Source organism: Pavona decussata, unplaced genomic scaffold (assembly GCF_977016875.1).
Source record: "Pavona decussata unplaced genomic scaffold, jaPavDecu1.1 SCAFFOLD_52, whole genome shotgun sequence".
Classification (NCBI taxonomy): domain Eukaryota; kingdom Metazoa; phylum Cnidaria; class Anthozoa; order Scleractinia; family Agariciidae; genus Pavona; species Pavona decussata.
In genome coordinates this window covers 1,601,019-1,613,199 of record NW_028145474.1, presented here as the reverse complement: position 1 = coordinate 1,613,199, position 12,181 = coordinate 1,601,019, and the positions used below count along the sequence as shown (strand labels likewise).

Genomic DNA, 12,181 nt, shown 5'->3' with positions numbered 1-12,181 from the left:
TTTGAAACGACTAATCGGTTCAATTTTCAAATAATCGATCTATTAATAGAGTCTAGGGGGGTACGCTTGACCTGGTTCGACTGTAACGTTAATTATTTTTAAGGACGGCGCCTAGTTTTGCTACTGCGCATACGTTTGGTGGATCTCGAAATACTCGGGTTTCCTATGTGCGGTACTTGCTAACAAAGGGTATAGATTTAAAACTATACAGAGAACGTAGAATTCAGCAAGTGCTCTAGGTATCCAAACTGGAAATTGGCGGTAACTATGCATTTTCCAGAGATAATAAAGCTACAGTTAATAATGAAATAAAAGCCAGACTTTGTTTTTTGTATTTTAGGGCTTTTTAAGATAAATTTGGCTTCAATTATGCTTAAATGTCTCCCTTTCTTTTTTATTCCAATAGCCCATCCTAATATTTTTTTTTCTCGCGTTGTTATAAACCGGCGCGCAAAAACACTCATGTTTTGTTAGGCACTGTCCTTAGAATCGATGTTTTAAAATCATAAGAGTGAGTAAAAAGTTTAAGATGTAAGTTTTGCAGTGGTCTTCATTTCCTTAAGGTTACCGTATACATTTAGAGGTGTCTCGTGTGCAAGCGATGTATCCACTAGCGCGTCCGGTTTAAGTCCCCATATCAAATTAGAGCATGTAGAGCTTGTTATCCAAGAATTTTAAATAAGATGAATTGTTTAATTATTAATACATCTAAATGCGAGCGCTTTTACTCTGCAGGCTTTAGACTCGTGCATTATGCGTGACAGTTGGCATGTATACATACTGGTTTATGTATACATGTCAACTGTCACGCATAATGCACGAGTCTAAAGCCTGCATGGCATAATGGGGTTGACAGGCCTACGCGACTCTCATGTGCGTGTTTAGCCTAAATAAGAGTTTTGCCCTCACGGGTTATGTCTTCCAAAGAACACCCTTTTCTCTATGGAAAGAGCGGTGCTCCCGGTAAAATTTTCTTTTAGCGCTGGATTTTCTTCTTATTAAATGCCATCTATGATTTGGAGGATTTGCGCGATAGACACTGAACAAAGCCATGTGTTTAACTGTCGCATGTGTTGTAATTGATCTCAAAGGTCATTTTGACCTCTTGTTGTTACGTTTCCGTTTAGCGACTGTCGTTCTTATGCCGTTTGTGGCATTTAGTTTAGGCTTGGTATGGCTCATTTCAGTGCGTCTGGTGACAGTATAGCCTCTCTTTTTATCGTTTTAAGGATAGGATTTGAACCGTGTAATAACTATACATTATCTTGCAGCTTTTGTCAGATTGCCGGTCCCGGCTATTTGCTTTTGTTGCAAGATGCTGTGCTTCTTATCACGGTTATTTGTCCCTTGATCCGTTCTTAAGCATTGTAGCTTCTTTGAAAGCTATGCAATGCGTTAAATTGAGGGCTAAAGGCTGCTTAAGTTACGGCTGTGTGTTTTGTTGTCGCTCCGCTAAGCTCTGTAACTGTGAGGTTTGTGTTGCGGGAGCTTAGTATTTTCCCCCTGTGCCCTGCCATAGTATTTTCCCCCTTATTTTGCGTCGGTATAATGTTACTCTTTACATAGTGTGACAATTTAGGCCAGTAACTACTGGCCGATTTTGGATCCGCTTACATTATATACTGAAACATTTTAGGCCAGTAACTAACGGCCGATTTTGGAACCGCTTTCATTACCTAGTGCAACATTTTAGGCCAGTAACTACTGGCTTATTTTGCGTCGGTATATAGTGTGACATTTTAGGACAATAACTACTGGCTTATTTTGCGTCGGTATATAGTTACTCTTTACATAGTGTGACATTTTAGGCCAGTAACTACTGGCTTATTTTGCGTCGGTATATGTTGTGACATTTTAGGCCAGTAACTACTGGCCGATTTTGCATCCACTTATTACATAGTGTGACATTTTAGGCCAGTAACTACTGGCTTATTTTGCGTCGGTATATAGTTACTCTTTACATAGTGTGACATTTTAGGCCAGTAACTACTGGCCGATTTTGGATCCGCTTACATTATATACTGAAACATTTTAGGCCAGTAACTAACGGCCGATTTTGGAACCGCTTTCATTACCTAGTGCAACATTTTAGGCCAGTAACTACTGGCTTATTTTGCGTCGGTATATAGTGTGACATTTTAGGCCAATAACTACTGGCTTATTTTGCGTCGGTATATAGTTACTCTTTACATAGTGTGACATTTTAGGCCAGTAACTACTGGCTTATTTTGCGTCGGTATATATTGTGACATTTTAGGCCAGTAACTACTGGCTTATTTTGCGTCGGTATATATTGTGACATTTTAGGCCAGTAACTACTGGCTTATTTTGCGTCGGTATATAGTTACTCTTTACATAGTGTGACATTTTAGGCCAGTAACTACTGGCTTATTTTGCGTCGGTATATAGTGTGACATTTTAGGCCAGTAACTACTGGCTTATTTTGCGTCGGTATATAATACAATATACCGACCAAAGTAAGTCGCCTAAAATGTTACACTATGTAGACTGAGATAACAACATATTATGTCGTTGTCGAAACCGCCGATAACATCGGCCTAAGGGAGGTGACGTCATCGGGTTATTCTTCGGAGCAGCCACGAACCGAGATCCGATTATACCGGAAATTGACCTGCATTCACTCTCTTTCAGTAGTAATGGCGGACGACGTCGGGGAAATAAAGACTTCGAACGTTTGTTAGGATTCGTTATGGTAGAATACAGAGTTCTTTCTACTTTCGTTTCTCGGCGTCTGAACACTGACCTCAAGGATTTTACGTTCGATTTGTGGAAGAAACGTGGAACTATGAAAACAGTCAAGATTTGCTCAGGTAACATCGGCCTACGGGAAGTTAACATCGACCTAAAGGAGGTTAACATCGGCCTACGGGAGGTTAACATCGACCTAAGGGAGGTACGTTTTATAGCACCACGTTTGTATCGTATGTGTTAAACTGGCACAATCGTACACATGGAAAGCTTATTTGCAAGCATTAAAACTTACAATCTTGCAGGAGCTTTTCTAATCATTGACCTGAGTGTGATTTCATTAATTTTATTACCAACTCATAACATCCACCTACAGGAGGTTAACATCTACCTAAGGGAGGTACAGTGGCTCACAGTGTACATTTTATAACTTATGTATTATAAAAGTCAATTCATAGGCATAGAAGGTTACTCTCTAGCAGGGAAACTCATCATAAGGAGCTTTTCTATTATTGACTTGAATTTCATAAATATTTTCATTTTTACCAACTCATAACATCCACCTATAGGAGGTAAACATCTACTTAAGGGAGGTTATGGTATTATAATAAGGAAGGATGGACTTGAAGAAAGCTTACGAATCTTAAGGGGCTTTTGCATTTTGTGTACATGCCGTTTTAGAATAAATTTATTTATAAAGAATTATTATTATTATTATTATTATTATTTGAAAAGCCTTATAAGCCTTATAAGCCACTCATAACATGGAATATTTAACAATTATTCACCAAAGTGGAGGTGAATAGTGATGGATATTCGCGGCGAGGTAAATATCCGTCACTTTCACCGACACTGAGGTGAATAATTGTTTTAGTATATACCACACAAGCTGAATAAGAAATGTTATGGGTTAAAATAGAAAAAATGCAGGTGCATTAAAATAGCATAATAGCTGTTATGATGATTAAAGGCAATTGTTTTCTTGTTGTTGTTGTCGTTTTTTCTTGGTTGACCCCATCAACCTGTAATTTCCAGATTAAATTTTGCTAGAAGTGACTGTTTATGACTGTTGAAGTGATAGATCATTTTTGAAAATATAACCCTTAATATGTCAGAATTTATTTTAATTTAATTTGTGATCACTTACAAGAGGTTTGACTGTTTGACTGCTTACTACAGTACATTAACAATATTGGTTTTATTTTATTTTTTTCCAGAATGCAATACTTAAACTGAGCAGACCGCCGAAGAAACTGCTACTTCAAAGACACCTATGACTCATCAATTCCTCAAAAGACATTGTGTACAACAGATGTTGTTGAACTGTTATTGTCAAGCTTGACCTCTCGTCATGTGGCAAAATTATGTAAAATTTGATATTCAAGTTTGTAGGGTTAATTGAAGGAGGATCTCCCATATAATGATGGATTGGATGCAAATGGTCATAATTTTGTTCCTCTCTGGCAGGAAATTGTGTAGATTGGTATATATGTACCACTTAGAGTGCAAAGATACAAAATGACCAACATTTTAAAGTAATGTTTAATTGGAAGAAAGATTCTCAGTCCTTTCTAGAACTTGAGGACGGTGCCTACTATTGTTACTGCGCATACGTTCTGTGCATCTGGAGATACTCGGGTTTCCTATGGGTTGTGCCTACTATTACAGGGATATTTTTGCGCACTTTAAAACTATGCGGAGAAAGCAGAACTTAGCAAGTGATTTTGGTATCCAAAAAGAAAATTGGGGGGAAATCATGCATTTTTCAGAGATAATAAAGCTTCAATTTGGAAAATAGCGCCATACATTGCATTGTATTTTGCTGCTTTTTAGAATAATAAAAAATTGTTGCTTGGTTATCTCTAAAAAATGCGTGGTTACCCCCAATTTCCTTAAATTTGGCTTTCAATACCCGCTACCAAGATCTGCTTTTCCCGCATAGTGATAAACCGTGCAAAAATACTTCGCTATTAGTAGACACCGTCCTTAAGCAGTTGTGAAAAGAAATCCCAAAAAAATAACTGAGGGTCTTTCTTCTACTTAATCTTTCACCTGATATTGAAATGTATCTTTTAAATATCCATATTCAATTACAGTTATGGTTGCTAACCTTTATGGCTATTGAGTCAAAAAGATATGACATAAAGAGCTATTATTTTGTAAGTCAACAAATCTGTACCTCAAGTAAAGGTCAAACTGAAATTGAGCCATGCCATGAACCTTTGAGGGTGCTTTTCAAAAGATCCAAATGACCACCCCTAAATGTTTTCATTTTCATGTTTTAAGCTCATGACGTGTCATTTGTTATCAAGTAAGCTCTATGCTTCTAAATACGGGTGGAACTTTGTCATGAGTTGGAGAACAAGTCAAATTTGAACAAAAAATAAATGCCTTGTCCCCCCCCTACCACATGGCATTTGACCATGTACCATGCCTGGGAAGAAGGGAATTGAATTTGGCTGGGGTAGAGAAATTGAACTGAATTTACACTGTACCTTTGGCATTGGAGAATTTGGACTTTTCTCTTTTTTTTCTTCTGTTTGAATACAATAATTATTGAACAACTGAGACGATATAATATATAATGCTCTTTATTCATAATGATAGTACAAGAGAGTGCATGGTAATAAGTAATACCTGTAAATCGATATTGAGATGCCGAAGCCGGGGGCTTATATGGCACAATTCTTACAGGAGATTGGTCAAAATGGTGCAATTACTTTACAGTTTACAAATAAATAAATAAATAAATAAATAAATAAATAAATAGATAAATATTAATGTTAATAATAGTGGTGATAATAATAATAATAATAATAATAATAATAATAATAATAATAATAATAACTTAAATGAAAAAAAAATTAAATAAATAACAAATAAAATATTAAATTAAGCTAAGCCGTGCATCAAGTGTTCAAAAGGACATGAATTCACAATTTGATTGGAAGTAATCTTTAATTTTTTTTCTACAATTCGAGATAGTAAGCGAATTACCTAAATCAAGAGGGTTGTCATTCCAAATTTGAGGGCCTTGTGCATGAAGTGCAAAAGCCCCTTAAAATTCATAAGCTTTCTTCAAGTCAATTTCTTCCCTATTATAATAGATACTTGCATGGTGCTATAAACATCATGACCTCCCTCAGGTAGATGTTTACCTCCTGTATACGTAGGTGGAATTGTTATCACTTGGTAAAAATAAAATGAAATTCAAGTCAATGATAAAAAAGCTCCTTATGATCCCAAGTTTCCCTGCTGAAGAGTGAGCTTCTATGCGTATGAATTGAGTACACAATGTCTTTTGTGGAATTAATGAGTCATAGGTGTCTTTGAAGTAGCTGTTTCTTCAGCGGTCTGTGCAGTTTAAGTATTGCATTCTGAAAAGAAATAAAATAAAACCAATGTTGTTAATGTACTGTAGTAAGCAATGAGAGAGTAATGTACAATCGTCTTTTAAGGTTTCTTAATAATCATAACATTCTCTCTGACAATCAGTATGGTTTTCGCAAGCATCACTCCACGGCTAGCGCTTATGCTCTTACTTGTTTATATGACAAAATCTCTTCCGCCATTGACAATAAGGAATGCACAGTTGGTATTTTTATAGACTTGTCCAAGGCCTTTGACATCGTTGATCATAACATATTGATTCAAAATTGGAGCATTATGGTGTTCGTGGCACTTCACTTAGAGGGTTCGAAAGCTATCTAAGCAATAGACAACAATATGTGGAATTTAATGGTGTCAGTTTGGAGTCTTGCGAAATTAAGTGCGGGGTGTCTCAGGCTTCTATACTAGGTCCCCTACTCTTTCTGCTCTACATAAATGATCTGTGTTACGTGTCAAAGGTCGTGGATTTTATTCTTTTTGCAGATGATACAAACATATTTTTCTCCCACAAAGATTTTAACTTGCTTCCTGGAATCTTGAATTCTGAAATGCTTAAACTAAGTCAATGGTGTCGAGCAAACAAGCTGTCCATTAACTTTAAAAAATCAAATTTTATGGTTGTTAGACCACCCCAAAGGAGGAAAACACTTGATATATCTATTCAAATTGACAACAATGCAATTGAACGTGTGAAAGAGACAGTATTTTTAGGTGTTATCCTCGATGAGCATTTGTCATGGAAGCCTCACATTCTTAGTGTTTCTAGAAAAATATCAAAATCAATAGGTATTATTTATAAGTCTAGTTTTTGCCTTCCCAAAACCTCCTTACGCTCCTTGTACTATAGTCTAGTTTACCATTACTTAATTTATTGTGTTTCTGTGTGGAGATGGACATATCAGTCTAATTTAAATCGGATTATTGTTCTGCAAAAGAAGATAATCAGAATAATATCTAAAGTTTCTTTTGATGCTCATACTGGTGTTCTTTTTAAAGAACAGGAGATTTTAAAATTCTCTGACATTTTTTATACCAAATAGGTAAATTTATGTATCTTTTTAAAAGAAGCTTACTTCCAAATTATTTTCGCGATATGTTTACTCTTGCAAGCCAGATACATTCTTATAATACAAGAAATTCCAACCTTTTCTATATACCTTATTGTCGAACTAATCTTCGAAAATTCTCAATTCGCTTTCAAGGTCCTACGCTTTTCAACTCGCTTAGTCGTGAAATTCAAAACAGTGAAAGTATCAGTTTGGCAAAAGACTTAGAAAATTCCCTCTTTCTAAGTTAAATTGACTCTTTATTGAGCTACACACCTTTTTCTTTTCTTTTTTTTTTCTTCTTTTAAAAAAAAAAATAATTGGAATTTTCATTCAGTACCATTAACTTCTATGATTTATCCTATAGTTCCAGGACGCCTATAGTTAATAAGCCCCAGGCTTCTATATAGGCTTCCTAGCCTTTAACACATTTCATCTTGTAAATAGTTTAGTAGGAATATTGTGTATCATCTTTAATGTATTTATGTTGTATTTTTTGGTTAATGGCAAATAAAAAATGAAGCAGTCAAACAGCCAAACCTCTTGTAAGTCAGATCACAAATTAAATTAAAATAAATTCTGACATATTAAGGGTTATATTTTTTAAAAATGATCTATCATTTCTACAGTCATAAACAGTCACTTCTAGCAAAATTTGATGTGGAAATTACAGGTTGATGGGGTCAACCAAGAAAAAAATGACAACAAGAGAACAGTTGCATTTTACTGTATTCCATGTTATGAGTGTAAATAAACAAATGAGAAAACTCTCATTTATCTCATTCTAGTGAGATTAAAAGGCTTTTCAAATAATAATAATAATAATAATAATAATAATAATAATAATAATAATAATAATAATTATTATTATTATTATTATTATTATTATTATTATTATTTATAAATAAATTTATTCTAAAATGGCATGTACACGAAATGCAAAAGCCCCTTAAGATTCGTAAGCTTTCTTTAAGTCCATCCTTCCTTATTATAATACCATAACCTCCCTTAGGTAGATGTTTACCTCCTATAGGCGGATGTTATGAGTTAGTAAAAATGAAAATTATGAAATTCAAGTCAATGATGGAAAAGCTCCTTATGATCCCAAGTTTCCCTGCTAGAGAGTAAGCTTCTATGCCTATGAATTGACTTTTATAATACATAAGCTATAAAATGTACACTGTGAGCCACTGTACCTCCCTTAGGTAGATGTTAACCTCCTGTAGGTGGATGTTATGAGTTGGCAATAAATGAAACGACACTCAGGTCAATGATTAGAAAAGCTCCTGCAAGATTGTAAGTTTTAATGCTTGCAAATAAGCTTTCCATGTGTACGATTGTGCCAGTATAACACATACGATACAAACGTGGTGCTATAAAACGTACCTCCCTTAGGTCGATGTTAACCTCCCGTAGGCCGATGTTAACCTCCTTTAGGTCGATGTTAACCTCCCGTAGGCCGATGTTACCTGAGCAAATCTTGACTGTTTTCATAGTTCCACGTTTCTTCCACAAATCGAACGTAAAATCCTTGAGGTCAGTGTTCAGACGCCGAGAAACGAAAGTAGAAAGAACTCTGTATTCTACCATAACGAATCCTGACAAACGTTCGAAGTCTTTATTTCCCCGACGTCGTCCGCCATTACTACTGAAAGAGAGTGAATGCAGGTCAATTTCCGGTATAATCGGATCTCGGTTCGTGGCTGCTCCGAAGAATAACTCGATGACGTCACCTCCCTTAGGCCGATGTTATCTTTTCTCAACCCAGGAGGTTAACATCTACCTAAGGGAGGTACAGTGGCTCACAGTGTACATTTTATAACTTATGTATTATAAAAGTCAATTCATAGGCATAGAAGGTTACTCTCTAGCAGGGAAACTCATCATAAGGATCTTTTCTATTATTGACTTGAATTTCATAAATATTTTCATTTTTACCAACTCATAACATCCACCTATAGGAGGTAAACATCTACTTAAGGGAGGTTATGGTATTATAATAAGGAAGGATGGACTTGAAGAAAGCTTACGAATCTTAATAGGCTTTTGCATTTCGTGTACATGCTGTTTTAGAATAAATTTATTTATAAAGAATTATTATTATTATTATTATTATTATTATTATTATTATTATTATTATTTGAAAAGCCTTTTAATCTCACTAGAATGAGATAAATGAGAGTTTTCTCATTTTTTTATTTACACTCATAACATGGAATACAGTGAAATGCAATATTGTTCTCTTGTTGTTGTTGTCATTTTTTTCTTGGTTGACCCCATCAACCTGTAATTTTCACATTAAATTTTGCTAGAGGTGACTGTTTATGACTGTAGAAATGATAGATCATTTTTAAAAAATATAACCCTTAATATGTCAGAATTTATTTTAATTTAATTTGTGATCTGACTTACAAGAGGTTTGACTGTTTGACTGCTTCATTTTTTATTTGCCATTAACCAAAAAATACAACATAAATACATTAAAGATGATACACAATATTCCTACTAAACTATTTACAAGATGAAATGTGTTAAAGGCTAGGAAGCCTATATAGAAGCCTGGGGCTTATTAACTATAGGCGTCCTGGAACTATAGGATAAACCATAGAAGTTAATGGTACTGAATGAAAATTCCAATTAATTTTTTTTAAAAGGAGAAAAAAAAAAAAAAGAAAAAGAAAAAGGTGTGTAGCTCAACAAAGAGTCAATTTAACTTAGAAAGAAGGAATTTTCTAAGTCTTTCGCCCAACTGGTACTTTCACTGTTTTGAATTTCACGACTAAGCGAGTTGAAAAGCGTAGGACCTTGAAACCGAACTGAGAATTTTTGAAGATTAGTTCGACAATAAGGTATATAGAAAAGGTTGGAATTTCTTGTATTATAAGAATGTATCTGGCTTGCAAGAGTAAACATATCACGAAAATAATTTGGAAGTAAGCTTCTTTTAAAAAGATACATAAATTTACCTATTTGGTATAAATAAATGTCAGAGAATTTTAAAATCTCCTGTTCTTTAAAAAGAACACCAGTATGAGCATCAAAAGAAACTTTAGATATTATTCTGATTATCTTCTTTTGCAGAACAATAATCTGATTTAAATTAGACTGATATGTCGATCCCCACACAGAAACACAATAAATTAAGTAATGGTAAACTAGACTATAGTACAAGGAGCGTAAGGAGGTTTTGGGAAGGCAAAAACTAGACTTATAAATAATACCTATTGATTTTGATATTTTTCTAGAAACACTAAGAATGTGAGGCTTCCATGACAAATGCTCATCGAGGATAACACCTAAAAATACTGTCTCTTTCACACGTTCAATTGCATTGTTGTCAATTTGAATAGATATATCAAGTGTTTTCCTCCTTTGGGGTGGTCTAACAACCATAAAATTTGATTTTTTAAAGTTAATGGACAGCTTGTTTGCTCGACACCATTGAGTTAATTTAAGCATTTCAGAATTCAAGATTCCAGGAAGCAAGTTAAAATCTTTGTGGGAGAAAAATATGTTTGTATCATCTGCAAAAAGAATAAAATCCACGACCTTTGACACGTTACACAGATCATTTATATAGAGTAGAAAGAGTAGGGGACCTAGTATAGAACCCTGAGGCACCCCGCACTTAATTTCGCAAGACTCCAAACTGACACCATTAAATTCCACATATTGTTGTCTATTGCGTAGATAGCTTTCGAACCCTCTAAATGAAGTGCCACGAACACTATAATGCTCTAATTTTGAAATCAAAATGTTATGATCAACGGTGTCAAAGGCCTTGGACAAGTCTATAAAAATACCAACTGTGCATTCCTTATTGTCAATGGCGGAAGAGATTTTGTCATATAAACAAGTAAGAGCATAAGCGCTAGCCGTGGAGTGATGCTTGCGAAAACCATACTGATTGTCAGAGAGAATGTTATGATTATTAAGAAACCTTAAAAGACGATTGTACATTACTCTCTCATTGCTTACTACAGTACATTAACAACATTGGTTTTATTTTATTTCTTTTCAGAATGCAATACTTAAACTGCACAGACCGCTGAAGAAACAGCTACTTCAAAGACACCTATGACTCATTAATTCCACAAAAGACATTGTGTACTCAATTCATACGCATAGAAGCTCACTCTTCAGCAGGGAAACTTGGGATCATAAGGAGCTTTTTTATCATTGACTTGAATTTCATTTTATTTTTACCAAGTGATAACAATTCCACCTACGTATACAGGAGGTAAACATCTACCTGAGGGAGGTCATGATGTTTATAGCACCATGCAAGTATGTATAATAGGGAAGAATTGACTTGAAGAAAGCTTATGAATTTTAAGGGGCTTTTGCACTTCATGCACAAGGCCCTCAAATTTGGAATGACAACCCTCTTGATTTAGGTAATTCGCTTACTATCTCGAATTGTAGACAAAAACTTAAAGATTACTTCCAATCAAATTGTGAATTCATGTCCTTTTGAACTCTCTATACACGGCTTAGCTTAATTTAATATTTTATTTGTTATTTATTTAATTTTTTTTCATTTAAGTTATTATTATTATTATTATTATTATTATCACCTTTATTATTAACATTAATATTTATCTATTTATTTATTCATTTATTTATTTATTTATTTATTTGTAAACTGTAAAGTAATTGCACCATTTTGACCAATCTCCTGTATGAATTGTGCCATATAAGCCCCCGGCTTCGGCATCCCAATATCGATTTACAGGTATTACTTATAACCATGCACTCTCTTGTACTATCATTATGAATAAAGAGCATTATATATTATATTGTTTCAGTTGTTCAATAATTATTGTATTCAAACAGAAGAAAAAAAAAAGACAAAAGTCCAAATTCTCCAATGCCAAAGGTACAGTGTAAATTCAGTTCAATTTCTCTACCCCAGCCAAATTCAATTCTCTTCTTCCCAGGCATGGTACGTGGTCAAATGCCATGTGGGAGGGGGGGGGGGGGGGGAGACAAGGCATTTATGTTTTGTTCAAATTTGACTTGTTCTCCAACTCATG

General features: G+C 34.6%; 2 long non-coding RNA genes across 2 annotated transcripts; one reads left to right on the top strand and one right to left on the bottom strand.

Annotated features, from left to right (window-relative positions):
* Positions 1–2,533: 2,533 nt before the first annotated feature.
* LOC146480852 (uncharacterized) lies at positions 2,534–11,842 on the top strand. The gene is made up of 2 exons (XR_014864619.1): positions 2,534–2,914; positions 11,167–11,842. It is a non-coding gene; the product is annotated as an uncharacterized LOC146480852 (long non-coding RNA).
* Positions 3,826–8,904, bottom strand: LOC146480853 (uncharacterized). Its single transcript, XR_014864618.1, has 2 exons — positions 8,532–8,904; positions 3,826–6,086 (listed from the first exon to the last, which is right to left on the bottom strand). It is a non-coding gene; the product is annotated as an uncharacterized LOC146480853 (long non-coding RNA).
* Positions 11,843–12,181: the final 339 nt, after the last annotated feature.